Consider the following 12,391-nt stretch of genomic DNA (forward strand, 5'->3'; position numbering starts at 1 on the left):
ACATTTAAATTTTCACTTTTTTTTTCTTTGATGGGCTGATCTCCTCAACCCTAAACTCAGTTGTCTGCAGTCCAAACTAAAAATTGCTTATATTAAATTATAGTCAAATTAGTAAGTGCAGTTAAGAAGTAGTAAAAGAGAAAGTATTACTTAAATCTGAATAGTTGGCAAACACAATCCATTTTTTTCTATTTTGTTAATTAACAAAAATTTAACAAAAGCCTTAACATATTTTTTATAAAGATTTTAACTCTCAAATTCATTTTCACTCTCTTGACATGACCTTATAATTATGTATACTTATCAAAACAAGGAACATTATCAGGAATAAACAGGGACATTCCAAAATTAAAGATGTCAAGTATCCAATAAGACAAAAGTCCTTAGTGTGTACATAACAATGGAGCATAAAATACGTGAGTCAAAAACTGATAGAACCTCACAGGGAAATGGACAAATAAACTGTAATTATTGGAGATATCAACACACTACTCTATCAGTAATTGATAGGTCCAGGAGGCAGGGCTATCAGTCAACTTAACATAGTCAACATTTATAGAATAATTCATTCAACTACAGCAAACTACATATTCTCAAAGTTGCATGGAACATTTATCAAGATTAGTTATAAAACATATTGAATAAATTTAAAAAAATAAAAATCCTACAAAATAATTTGTTAAACCACAATATAATTAATATAGAAATCAACAGTAAAAGATAGCTGAACTATCCCAAAATATTTGACGGTTAAATAACATTCTTCTAAAAACAAGAGCATCAATGATGAAACCCAAAGGGAAATTATTATAAAATACACGTTTAACTAAATAAAAATGCACCTTGTTAGGTAGAGACAAGGAGGGAGAGGAGCAGATGGCACTAGCAGATGCTTTGTCTACAGTAGGAGGAACAAACTGACCAGAGGGGGCCACCAAGAAGGAACAGAAGACATGTCAAGGGGGCTTCCAAGGACTGAACAGATGTTTAGTCTGCGATAGGGGGTCTCCAAGGACTGACCAACCAGAAAGAGGTAGAAAGGCCACAAAGTGGAGATATGATCAAAGCCACAAAAGCAGGTCTTTGGAGCATGTGTATAAATAAGGTGACAGTAACCGCAAGTGACCTGCCTTCATTAACATAGTAAAAATCACACCCACCAGCACCATGGCCATTTACAAATACCATGGAAACCTCCAGAAATTGCCCTACAATTATATAAAAGGGGAGGACTGGCCATTCTGGGAATTCTCCACCCCTTTCCAAGAAAAACCATGTATATTCTGCCCCCACTTAACATAAAATTAGGAAATCAGCATAAAGGGAAGATATCTTGTTAAACCCAGGGTCTTCTTGACTCACAGAGATGGACTCATTCTTTCTCTGGAACACACTATGTTTACTTAAATAAACTTTGGCACTTTGCCTGCTTGCATCTGCTTGATGTGCTCATTTGTTCCATTGAATCGGTTATCAATAATCACTCTTCGGTTCAGGGAACCAAAAACCAGTGAACACAGAGCTAATATCTGACCTCCATGCCTGACATTTTGGTACCAAAACCCAGGACTTCTTAAAACACTTCTGTATCATCTTGAGAGAAATATTCACATCTCCTAGTAAGGGAAGATAACGAAACACGTGTGAAAATGGATCTCAGCCTTCCTTTCTCAGACTCTTAGAGAAGCTTAACTGAGACTTTACATACAACCTTCCTTTTCCCTTTATCTAGGTAAAAATGTAAAAATAAGATAGAAGAAACCAGGAAGTAGGGGAGAGAGAGAGGTGAAGAAAGTTAAGGATACGAAGATATATTTCTGATAAGGAAGGTAAAAAGGAAAGAGAATAATATTGGATAGAAAGGATCTTGTATGAAAAAATTTTGTCTTAAGATAATGGGTTGTTAAATAAAGGGAATATTTTGGGTCAAAAACAGAAAGTTTACATATGTCATTGAGGGTCAGTGTAAGTCGAGATAAGATTCATGAAGGGGAAATTAGAAAGAATTCTGTATGTGATCAAGTTGGCTACAACTAAAGGGGAAATTTCTAGTTAAAACAATGCTTTTTTGTTCTGTTATGGGCTTATGTTTGAAACCTCTTAAATATCTGCTGTTGTACAGCAGTTTAATCTAATGGGAAAATTACATCAAATGGTTGGAATTCAAAGGGTTAATCTGCCACTATAGAGTTAAAATGCGCAGCTTGTTAAACTGCCATCTTCTGCCTGCTGAAGCTGTGGTTGCTAAGGTACGGGTGTTGAGAAAATCTCACTGAACTATTAATATGTTATCACTACTCAAGGACATCGGGAATAGCTAGATATTTATTTGAAACTGAAGAAAAGATAACAAAAAAACAAAGCCATCTTTTTCCCTTTAAACCCCAGCTGCTTTTGCTCAACTGCCAGTATTTTCACTCCTTCCTATGTGTGTTGTGGCCGTTTCCTAAGTCTCTTGACTTTTCTTCCCTAAGGTAAGATGATGGAGCATGTATGTTTACCTACTGCAGCACTTAAACATCAGCTTTTTCCTTTCCTTCTCCCTTGGCTGTGAATTCTGGCCACACTAGACTATGTTTGATTGTGGGTCAAACCAGGAACTCCATGCCTTTCTTGCTGCCCTTTTTGTTTTCTGACTTTCTCGCAACTGGAAGAGGTGTTCAAACTTGATTTATCCACTTGCCAGGTCACTGGTGCTCTTTTTAAACACCCATGGGCTTGCTCTGCCCTTGGCTTTAAGGGAGCCCTGGTTTAACCCCACTCAACAGGAAGCCAATGGGCTGGTGTTGAACCTCTTCAAGGACTCCCTGAAAAGATACAGAGAGGAAACTCAGAATCCTCTCAGGTCAGTCAGTGGGCAGTTCTTTCACTATTGTCACCACTAAAAACCAGGGCAGATTGGGAGGCCATCCAAGCTAGGGGACTCAGGGAAGCAAAGGCAAAAATGTGGTATACAGACACCGGTAAACATCGACTCTGAGAAATCAAGGGTAGGACGGGGGTGCACACCCAATAAGGGATGTCTCTGTCCTCCGGAATCTGCTGCACAGTTTGGGGGGAAAGCATGGGGCTCAGAGGGCTCTGGTCATGTGAGAGGGAGTGAGGCATCTCCATGGGAAACACTCTCTGCTGTCCATGACTGGGACAAAGGTACAACTGACCAAATGGAACTGGCGATGCCAGTTCCAGAAAGTAGAATTCCCTCTCTTCTCTCCCCATAGAAACATGGGACAAGAAGTATCAATCTGCATGAGTTCACCCCTGGGATGTTTGTTAAGAAAGTAGAAGATCCTTGGATTTGACAGCCTTTGGACAAAGAAACTAATATTCTTTTGCAACACAGCCTGGTCCAGTACCAACTACCAGATGGAGAATCCTGGGCTGGCTGAAAAATAGAGTCTTAATTAAAATAGCATCTAACAACTAGACCTCTTTTGTAGAGGGGAGCGGAAGAGGTCAGAGGTTTCATATGTTCAGGACTTTGTGTCCTTAAAAGACAACCCCAGCACTGTGACTATCATGTCAAGAGGTGCCAATAGAAAGAAATGGGAAGTAGTCAGGAGGTGGAAAGGCAACTGTGGCCATAGCCTTGGCTAGAGTGGGCCACAGGCTCCACCTAAATATGTCCCTCCACCTCCCATATGTCCCCTGCAAGAGATATCCCAGGACCAGGAGGGCAGCCTATGAGCGTACACATGCATTCTCCATGGGAGATCTGAAAACATGCAAAGAGAAACTGGGGAGTTTCCCTGTTGACCCTGGGTTATTCATAGAGGAATTTTCCAGAACACATAGTTTCGACAAACCCTTTATATTGTATGTTGACGAAAAAGAAAAGCTGCAATGAGAGTTTTAGTGCAAGAGTTTGGAGAGAGAGTTGTGGCTGGTGGGATATTTCTCTAAGAATCTAGACCCGTTAGCCAGTGGCCCCATTGCTTGAGATTATTGGTTGCTGCAACCATCCTAGTAGAGGAAGCACAAAAGTTGGTCTTTTCCAGAACTTTCAAGGTTTGGGCCCCACACAGCCTGGCCCCCCCTTAACCAAGAACAAGTCAAGTGGCTCTTCAATAGTGGGGTGCTAAGAAATCACCTCCTCCTAATAGAACATCCAGAAGTCACCCTGGAAACCTGTGTGGCCTTAAATACAGTCAATACTTATTGTGGCAGAGCAGGAGGAGGACAAAAGTATAGATCAAAGTTGTGAAGAAACATTACTAACAGTGTCAACAGGAAACACAGATTTAAAGGATATCCCTCTGTCAAATCCAGGGGACATTTGGTTTACTGATGAAAGTAGTATGGTGACAGATGGACATCGAGGGCTGGATATGCTGTGGTCTCCCACACTCAGGTTCTCCAGAGCAGGCCTTCACCACCAAACACCTCAGCCCAAAGGCTGAGCTGATAGTCCTAAGGCAGGCACTAGAACTGGCAGAGGATAGAATACAAATATGCACTGGCAGTAATATGTCTTTATGATTCACCATGCACATGGCCAGATTTGGAAGGAGAGGGGGCTACTCTTAGCCGGAAACTCTCTGATCAAACATGGAGAAGAGTTTCAGAAACTTTTACAGGCAGTCTGTTTACCAAAAGAAGTCTCTGTCCTACATTGTAAAGGACACCAAAGGGAGGGAGATGTAGGACAAGGAAATAACAAGGCCGCTAGAGAGGCCAAGAGAGTAGAACAGGAAGAGGAATTTGTAATAGCAGTGTTGCAAATGGCACCCACACCATCAGAAATACAGGACAAACCAATGCATTCTAAAAAGGAGGAGAAATGGGCCAAGAAAAGGGATTTTCCTTCACTCCTACAGGATGGTGGGAACAAGGAGGAAAGCCCTTCATCCTTTCTAGTATCTCTCAAAAGGCAGTTTCTAGCTTCCACCAAGCTTTCCAAAGGCTGAGCCTCTGAAGATCCTTTTAGAAAAAATGGTGATTATTCAAAGATTGGATAAATTACTCAAATTACTGCTTCATGCTACCTCTGTATTTAGGATAATTCACGAGGGGGAACTCTTTTACCTCCGTTGCTGGAGCCAATAAAGTCAGGAGGCAGATATGGGGGAAGACTGGCAACATGATTTTACTGTAATGAATTGACGCAGAGGTTATGAATATCTTTTGGTGTTGGTGGACACCTTTTCAGGATGGGTTGATACATACCCAACCCATACAGAAAAGGCAACAGAAGTTATATAACAAATCACTAAGAGAAATGATACTTCACTTTGTGTAAGGGAAATCCATTTGTATAGGCAATAGGTTTCTTAGGCCAATCTGAAGTAATTGCTGGCATGTCTCCCAGGGGTCTTCCAGGGAGGTGAGAGTCAACACACTTATGTAACCAAGGTGTTATCTCCTATGTGAACCCATATGATCTCACCTTCCCATGGCATGTTGCCACTATTGTTCTGAGCCATATATGCGTTTGCCAGGTTCTTGGCCATGCTCTGCCCTCTGCTGCATCCCCCTGACAATAAAGGAACATGTCTCATCTGCCAACTGCTGCCCCTCTCTTCTTTCAACTCCCTGAAGCCTGTTCTGTTGCCCTTGCTAGCCACAGAGCCCACTCCCCACACTTTGGTCTTCCCCTGAGCCTTCAAAGTGATAATGGGTCAGTTTACATCTAAATAGCACAGGGACTGACAACAGCCTTGAGGGTAGATTATCATTTACATACCTTTTGGTAAAGGACCAACCAAACTTTAAAAAGAAACTTAGCCAAGTTTTGTCAAGAAACAAAACAAACTGGGTTCAAAATCTTCCAGTTGCCTTAATGAGAATTTGTGTCTCTCTCAAAAAGGCACTAAGAGAGAAGAGTGAAATTAAATTAAATTAAATACAAGTGAATTAGAAGAAAGAAAAGAACAAATAGTATAAAATCATGAGACACAGTTAGTAGAAAGGATCAAAAAAGCCAAAGATATTTCCATTGAAAACAATAAAATTGATAAAAGACTATGTAAGAAAGAACCAGAGAAGGCACAAATATTTTATTTCTAGATTAAGCGTAGGCTTACCTTATGATTCTTATACCTAGACATCAAACAAATAATAAAACCATGTTAAAAATACAATTTCATATCGATGTGAAATAAAAAATTCCTAAAATGTGCAAATTACCTAAGTGTAGCAAAACAACAAACACCTGAGTAAACCCTACATGTATCAAACAAACTGAGTTTGTTATATAAATATTCCTACCAATATATTCTAGGAACTCAGATGGCATCACTAATGAATAATAAACAGCAGTCTACACAAAGGCTTCCAGGTTATCAGTAAAGGAATGTGTCCCAGTGTAGCCTTGACAGCAGGGCCTCTCAAGTATGTAGCAATGAATCAAAACATAATAAAATCTCCTTGTGAACATGGATGGAGAAACAAATTTCACTCTAAATGTAATGTATTCACTGATTTTTTTTTTTTTTTTTAAAGGGCCAAGACAGAATGACCAGTAAATCAGAAACACAAGTCAGGTTTCACATTTAAAAAAATAAAAGTAGCTCAATTTATAAATACTATACAGAGAAAACATATATCATTTCAACCGATGCAAAAATATAACATTGATTCAAAGCAAAATCTATTAGAAATATGGGAATATTATAAAACTTCTTGAATACGAGAAAGCTCTCATAAAAACTTCATCAATATGAATGAAATGTTGAAATCTTCTTATCAAAAAGTGCAAGTAATACATATGATGCACATAGAACCATTATCATATCTTCTCTTTATCATTGGAAATAAAAACTTAGGGAAAATAAATCAAGAAAAAAATTTATGGCACCTAGAAAAAAATATTAAAAGAGTGATCATTACAGATAAAAGAGTTGTGTACATAAACAATCAGAACCTATACTTGAACTAGTAGAATTAATACATAAAATCAACAGAGTAACGATATAATGTCAACATGCACACTTCAATTGTATTTCTATTTACAGCAACAAAATAACTAAAGGACATTTTAAAATAAGGATGCTATTTACAAAAGCATAAATGTGAAATATCTGTATTTTTGTGTGACTTCAATAGCAAAAAATGCAATATATGATAGAGAGAAATTAAAGAAAACCTAATACTTTGCTGGACATACCATGATATTGATTGGAAAAGTCAACTTTATATAGAGACCTAATCTTTAAATATGACTTTAGAGGTTCATGCAGTCCCAAACATAATCCCAGGAGAATTATTTTCAAATAGCTCTTATTGAGATGTCATGCTGATAGCATGTCATCCATTTAAAGTGTATGAATCAGTACATTTTAGTATATTTACAGAGTTACAGCTAAAACCTTTCTGAAATTTAGAAAATTTTCATCACTCGAAAGACAGAAAGTGTAGCAATTAGTGGTGACTTCCTATTCTAACCTCCCCTTAACCTTTGACAACAGCTATTCCACTTTCTATCTCTAAGGGTTTGCCTATCCTTGATATTTCATATAAACAGATTCACAGAGCATTCAAATTTTAGAAATGTTAAATGCCACAAATACAATGTTGAGCAAAAAGAGCCAGACACAAAAGCAATAACATCCTGTTCTTTGTGGTGTGTGTTATACTACAAATATTATTGTTGACAATCTTTTCATTATTAAAACAAATAACAATTCATTTTGACACATACAATCATCATATTATTTCCATTGCACAAAATATAAAAATTACATGGCTGACTCCAAATTCAAGACGCTTTACTTCTAAAGCTTGTGCTTACAATGATATCTTTTTGAAGATTCACATCCATCTGATTGAAGACTACCATCATGTAGCATAGCACAGTTATACTTATATTCTGTATCTGCTATTCTGTAATGGAGAAAAATCCATACTTCTATTACATATTATGGGGACAATCAATGAAACAAGAGTATTTTCCATGTACTTTAAGAAAAGAATTTTATGAAAGCAGTTAATGACATTTTAATATAATATTAGTTAAGACTTGGTTATTATTAAAGCTGAACACAGTAGTCCCACATAGCTACAGGGGATTTATTTCAAGACCACCAGTGAATGGCTGAAACCACCTATTTTACTGTACCCTTTGTATACTTTGTTTATTCTATATATATTCACCTGTGATAAAGTTTCATTTATAAATAGGCACAATAAAGATTAACAACAATAACTAATAGCATAGAAGAGTAAGAACAGCAATATGCCAGCAAAACTACCCTTGGGCTTTGGGCCATTATTAAGTAAAATAAGAGGTACTGGAATGAAAGCACTGTGACACTCTGACAATTGATCTGATCACCAGAACTACCAAGTGACTAATGGGTGGGTCACCTCTACAGTGTGGATCTGCTGGTCAAAGAAATGATTCACATCCCAGGCAAGACAGATGGGACAATGTGAAATTTCATCACCCTACTCAGAACACTGAACAAGTTAAAGGTCATAAAGTGTTTTTTTTCTGGAAGTTTCAGTTCAAAATTTTTTCTCCATGGTTGACTATAGTTACCTGAAACAACAGAAAGTGAAACCACCAATAAGGGGGGACTACTGAGGTCCATTCTTTAATATTTATATCGACATTTCTCTGACTTTCAACATTTTTTCATGTCTATAATTCAACTTAAACTCATATTATTATTCTGAATTTATCCTTTTTATATTTTTCTACTATACAGTACCATTCAAAAAAACTTACTGAAGTTTGAAAGTTGAGCCATGTAATGACACCCAGGGATGATCACTGCTGTTACGAAAGACTCTAATCCATGATTGAGGTAGCAGGGAGTCCAGAAATACCTATAGAATATAAATATTTTACATTTAAATAATTAGGAAACATTTTACAAATTTTTAAAAGTGCAAGTAGTGTGTTCTTACAGTGGATCTATAATTGTCAAAACAATGAATATTTTAAGCAATATATTAAAGTTGAAAACCACTTTTTATATTAGCAAAGACTTTCACAAGTTTTGTAATTTTTGCTTAAAATGAAGTCTTAAACAGTTATACTTAGGAGTTCATTATTCTTCTTACATTAATGAGGAAAATTATGATCCATGTAATTTAATATCTACCCATGTTGGCAAAACAAAAAGAGCATGAATTTAAATAAATTTCTAGAAACTGTACATACATTTCTCCTGATGCTAATGTTAAACAATGTATATTTCTACTACGTTTCTCAGAGTTTGGGGTTCGGAATGGAATTAAAGAGGCTGCCATTGAAGAATTAATGTATATGCCAAGAATAATGGTTTTCTGGGCATCACACTTCTTAAGCCCCCACTTTTCTCTGTTTTGTTATTCATGAAACATCAGTGGTCCGGTACAGGTGCTACTACCTACTAAATACAACCACAGATTCTAGAACTTATGAAAGACAAAAGCATAAGAGACACTGAAAGGTGGAAAGAAAAAGGTGGAATGATTTAGGACCCAAGATCAGGGCATCTTAAGTCCCCTGCCCTACAGAAGAAAGTGACCTAGGTCTGCTTGCACCCAGCGCCCACCCTGGCTATCAGAGGTGCCTCAGGTAAGCTCACTCCCCCTCTGTACTGAGAGGAAGTCCTGCCAGCAACACCAGCAAGGCTGGCACCACCGCCAAGAGTGATCTGTCAGGAGACCTGCTAACAGTAAGTACCCAGAGGAAGTGCTTCTGCTCCCCACCAAGAAACACCAGGGTAGGTGTGGCTGAGGGGGACCAGCAAAGGAATCCCATGATTCAAGTGCTTCATCCAGAAGGCCTCTGTGTCCCTAAGGACTGAGACTCACGTCCCCCACCCAGAGACACCACATAAAATGGATTTTAAAATGTTATATGTACATAATACTGCAGTGAAAATTATTAAACTATAGCTAATTCATTAGTATGAATAAATCGCAAAAATATCACATGGGAGTGGAGGACACAGACATAGGAATGCATAATGTATGATTCCATTTATGTAAATTCTAAAACAGGCAAAGCTTTTTCATGTATTAGATGTCAGGACAGTATCTTGGGGAAGGGGAAGGAGAAGTGATCGGGGCATACACAGGGGTGAGGCTGCTGGGGTTGGAAATCTCTAATTCATGATCTGTCTTGTATTACATGAGTCCATTCACTGCATGATCAATCTGCACAATCATAATGTGTTTAGTTCTTTATATATACTAAAATTAAATAGCAATATTTATTTTAAAATAAAAGCATATATACAAGCATGGTTTTCTGTGACAAGCAAGAAGTGAAAATAATTTAATGTGCATTATCAGCATATGAATATAAATAACCTATTGCGAAGTCAATCAATGGATTATTTACAGGTTTGAAAACAAAGTAGCTAATTATATGTACATAAATATTGATGAATTCTATAAATGTAATATTTGCTGATAGAAGCTTTTAATAAAGTATTTTTAACATTTAGCATCTTACCATTTCCTCTTCATTATCTATGTAAAGCAGACTAGAGTTCTTAGAAGCACAGGCCGTCAAACTCTCATCCCAAGTCTTGAATTCCTTACCAATGTAATAACAATTGGTGGAATATGTGAACCACTCCTCTGGACAACGACCACAGTGATGTGCTGAGGAAAGACTATGAATTATTATCCAGAAAGTATATGAATTTTTTAAATAAAAATCAGTCTATATATTTGTAAACATATAAACTTATATGCACATAAAATGTCTTTGCATCCAGATAATCTGGTACATGTAAAAAACACATGCTCACAGATATACACAAATACGCAGAAAACGGTCAGTCTCTCATCCCCTAATTATATTTCCACATATATTAAAACATAAAACATAAATCCACCCTGCACATGTCTGGAAAATCACTGAACAAAAATATTTTTTGGAACAGCATAATATTTAACTCTTATCATACGATAGCAATAGTCAATTGAGTCAAATAAGAAAAAGAGGTATAGTGATTATAAATGAGTATTTCTACTTATTTTTGAAGGAAAGTGAATGCCCTCCTATAATCTTCATTTATGATTATTACTCAACATTTTATTTCCAAAAAAAATATCTATTATCATTTTTACACAGCCTAAGATTGAGACAATATATAACATAACTAACATCAGTACCTTTCTCAATGCTTGCATTCTCGAAGGAATTGTTCTGGGTTTGTATTGCTAGAGCAAGAAAAATTAATCCTTATTAAACATTAGTATCTAAATAATACACAGTAATTTTTAGATTTTGTTTGAAATTTGGTGTATCACTTAGAATTATCTGTAGTAAAATTAATTTTAGCAAGAAAAAATTAATAAAGTAGTGAAGGTTTTCAGGAAAAAAATCCTTACGAAGCCTATAAAAGCAAACCACCATCTCTGTCTACTCTATATAATACAATACAGTAAGTATTTGATTTAACCACTTTCAAAAATTAATTTCTATTTCTTGATAAGCTTTTTCAGTCTCCTACAACATGTATTTAAGTTACGAAGTTTGAATACATATATATTATTAAAAGCAAAGCGTCTCTACAATTATTCTTTTATATATACTTTTGAACAATTCGCATTAACCATTTCTCATTTAGTCCAAAATATATGTTAAAATGTGAATTCTATTCCTTAATACTATGAAATGTTTAGAGGCACTCCCAAACATTAACTGTTAAACTTCCCTATTAGTATTCCAAAACCTACATACAGAGAATGACAACTCTTGTTACTACACTGAAAATTAATGCAAGGCAGATGATTCCCAGGATCCCAGCAGTGAGCTTCTCTGGAGGAAACAGTAAATCTGCAGGGACAGAAACAGAAACACTGAGAAAGTAGAGAGAGATGGACGGTTAGAATATTTACATACAAGAGACCCCACATGCACAAGGACTCATAGATGAAATTGGAACCAAAACTCACATCTACCATAGTAATCTTTTGCTTACAATATACCACAGCATTTTCAGTAAATGTAGCACTCCATGAGTTGTTGGACAAAGACTACAAATTTCAATGATGTGTGAGTGAAATTTGTCTGTATATTTCATATAAAATAGCATATCTCAACTTAGAACTCTTATCTTGCTGAATAAAACTATGTGAGCATGTCCTGCGCTTTCCCCACACCCCTGCTCCCTAGCTGTACATCCCTAAAATAGCATATCTCAACTTAGAACTCTTATCTTGCTGAATAAAACTATGTGAGCATGTCCTGCGCTTTCCCCACACCCCTAGCTCCCTAGCTGTACAGTTGGATTGAGGAGCTGTTAAGTGCTTTACCTTTGCATTGGTAACATTTGTCATCCCCTCGAAGATCCTAAGCAGCATTTTGAAGGTTTAATTCCACATAGGTTATTTTCTGTTCAGTTTCTGAAATGGAGCTTTTCGAGTCCTTAGCTTTCCTTTGCTGCCTTTTTGAATTTTTGGGTAGATTCATTTCAGAGTAGATTACTCTTTGATTATCCAT

At 36.7% G+C, this 12,391-nt stretch overlaps 1 pseudogene; it reads right to left on the bottom strand.

The window, feature by feature from the left end:
• Positions 1-7,712: 7,712 nt before the first annotated feature.
• Positions 7,713-12,391, bottom strand: LOC138396648 (NKG2-A/NKG2-B type II integral membrane protein-like; annotated as a pseudogene).

This window comes from Eulemur rufifrons, chromosome 16 (genome assembly GCF_041146395.1).
Source record: "Eulemur rufifrons isolate Redbay chromosome 16, OSU_ERuf_1, whole genome shotgun sequence".
Lineage (NCBI taxonomy): Eukaryota > Metazoa > Chordata > Mammalia > Primates > Lemuridae > Eulemur > Eulemur rufifrons.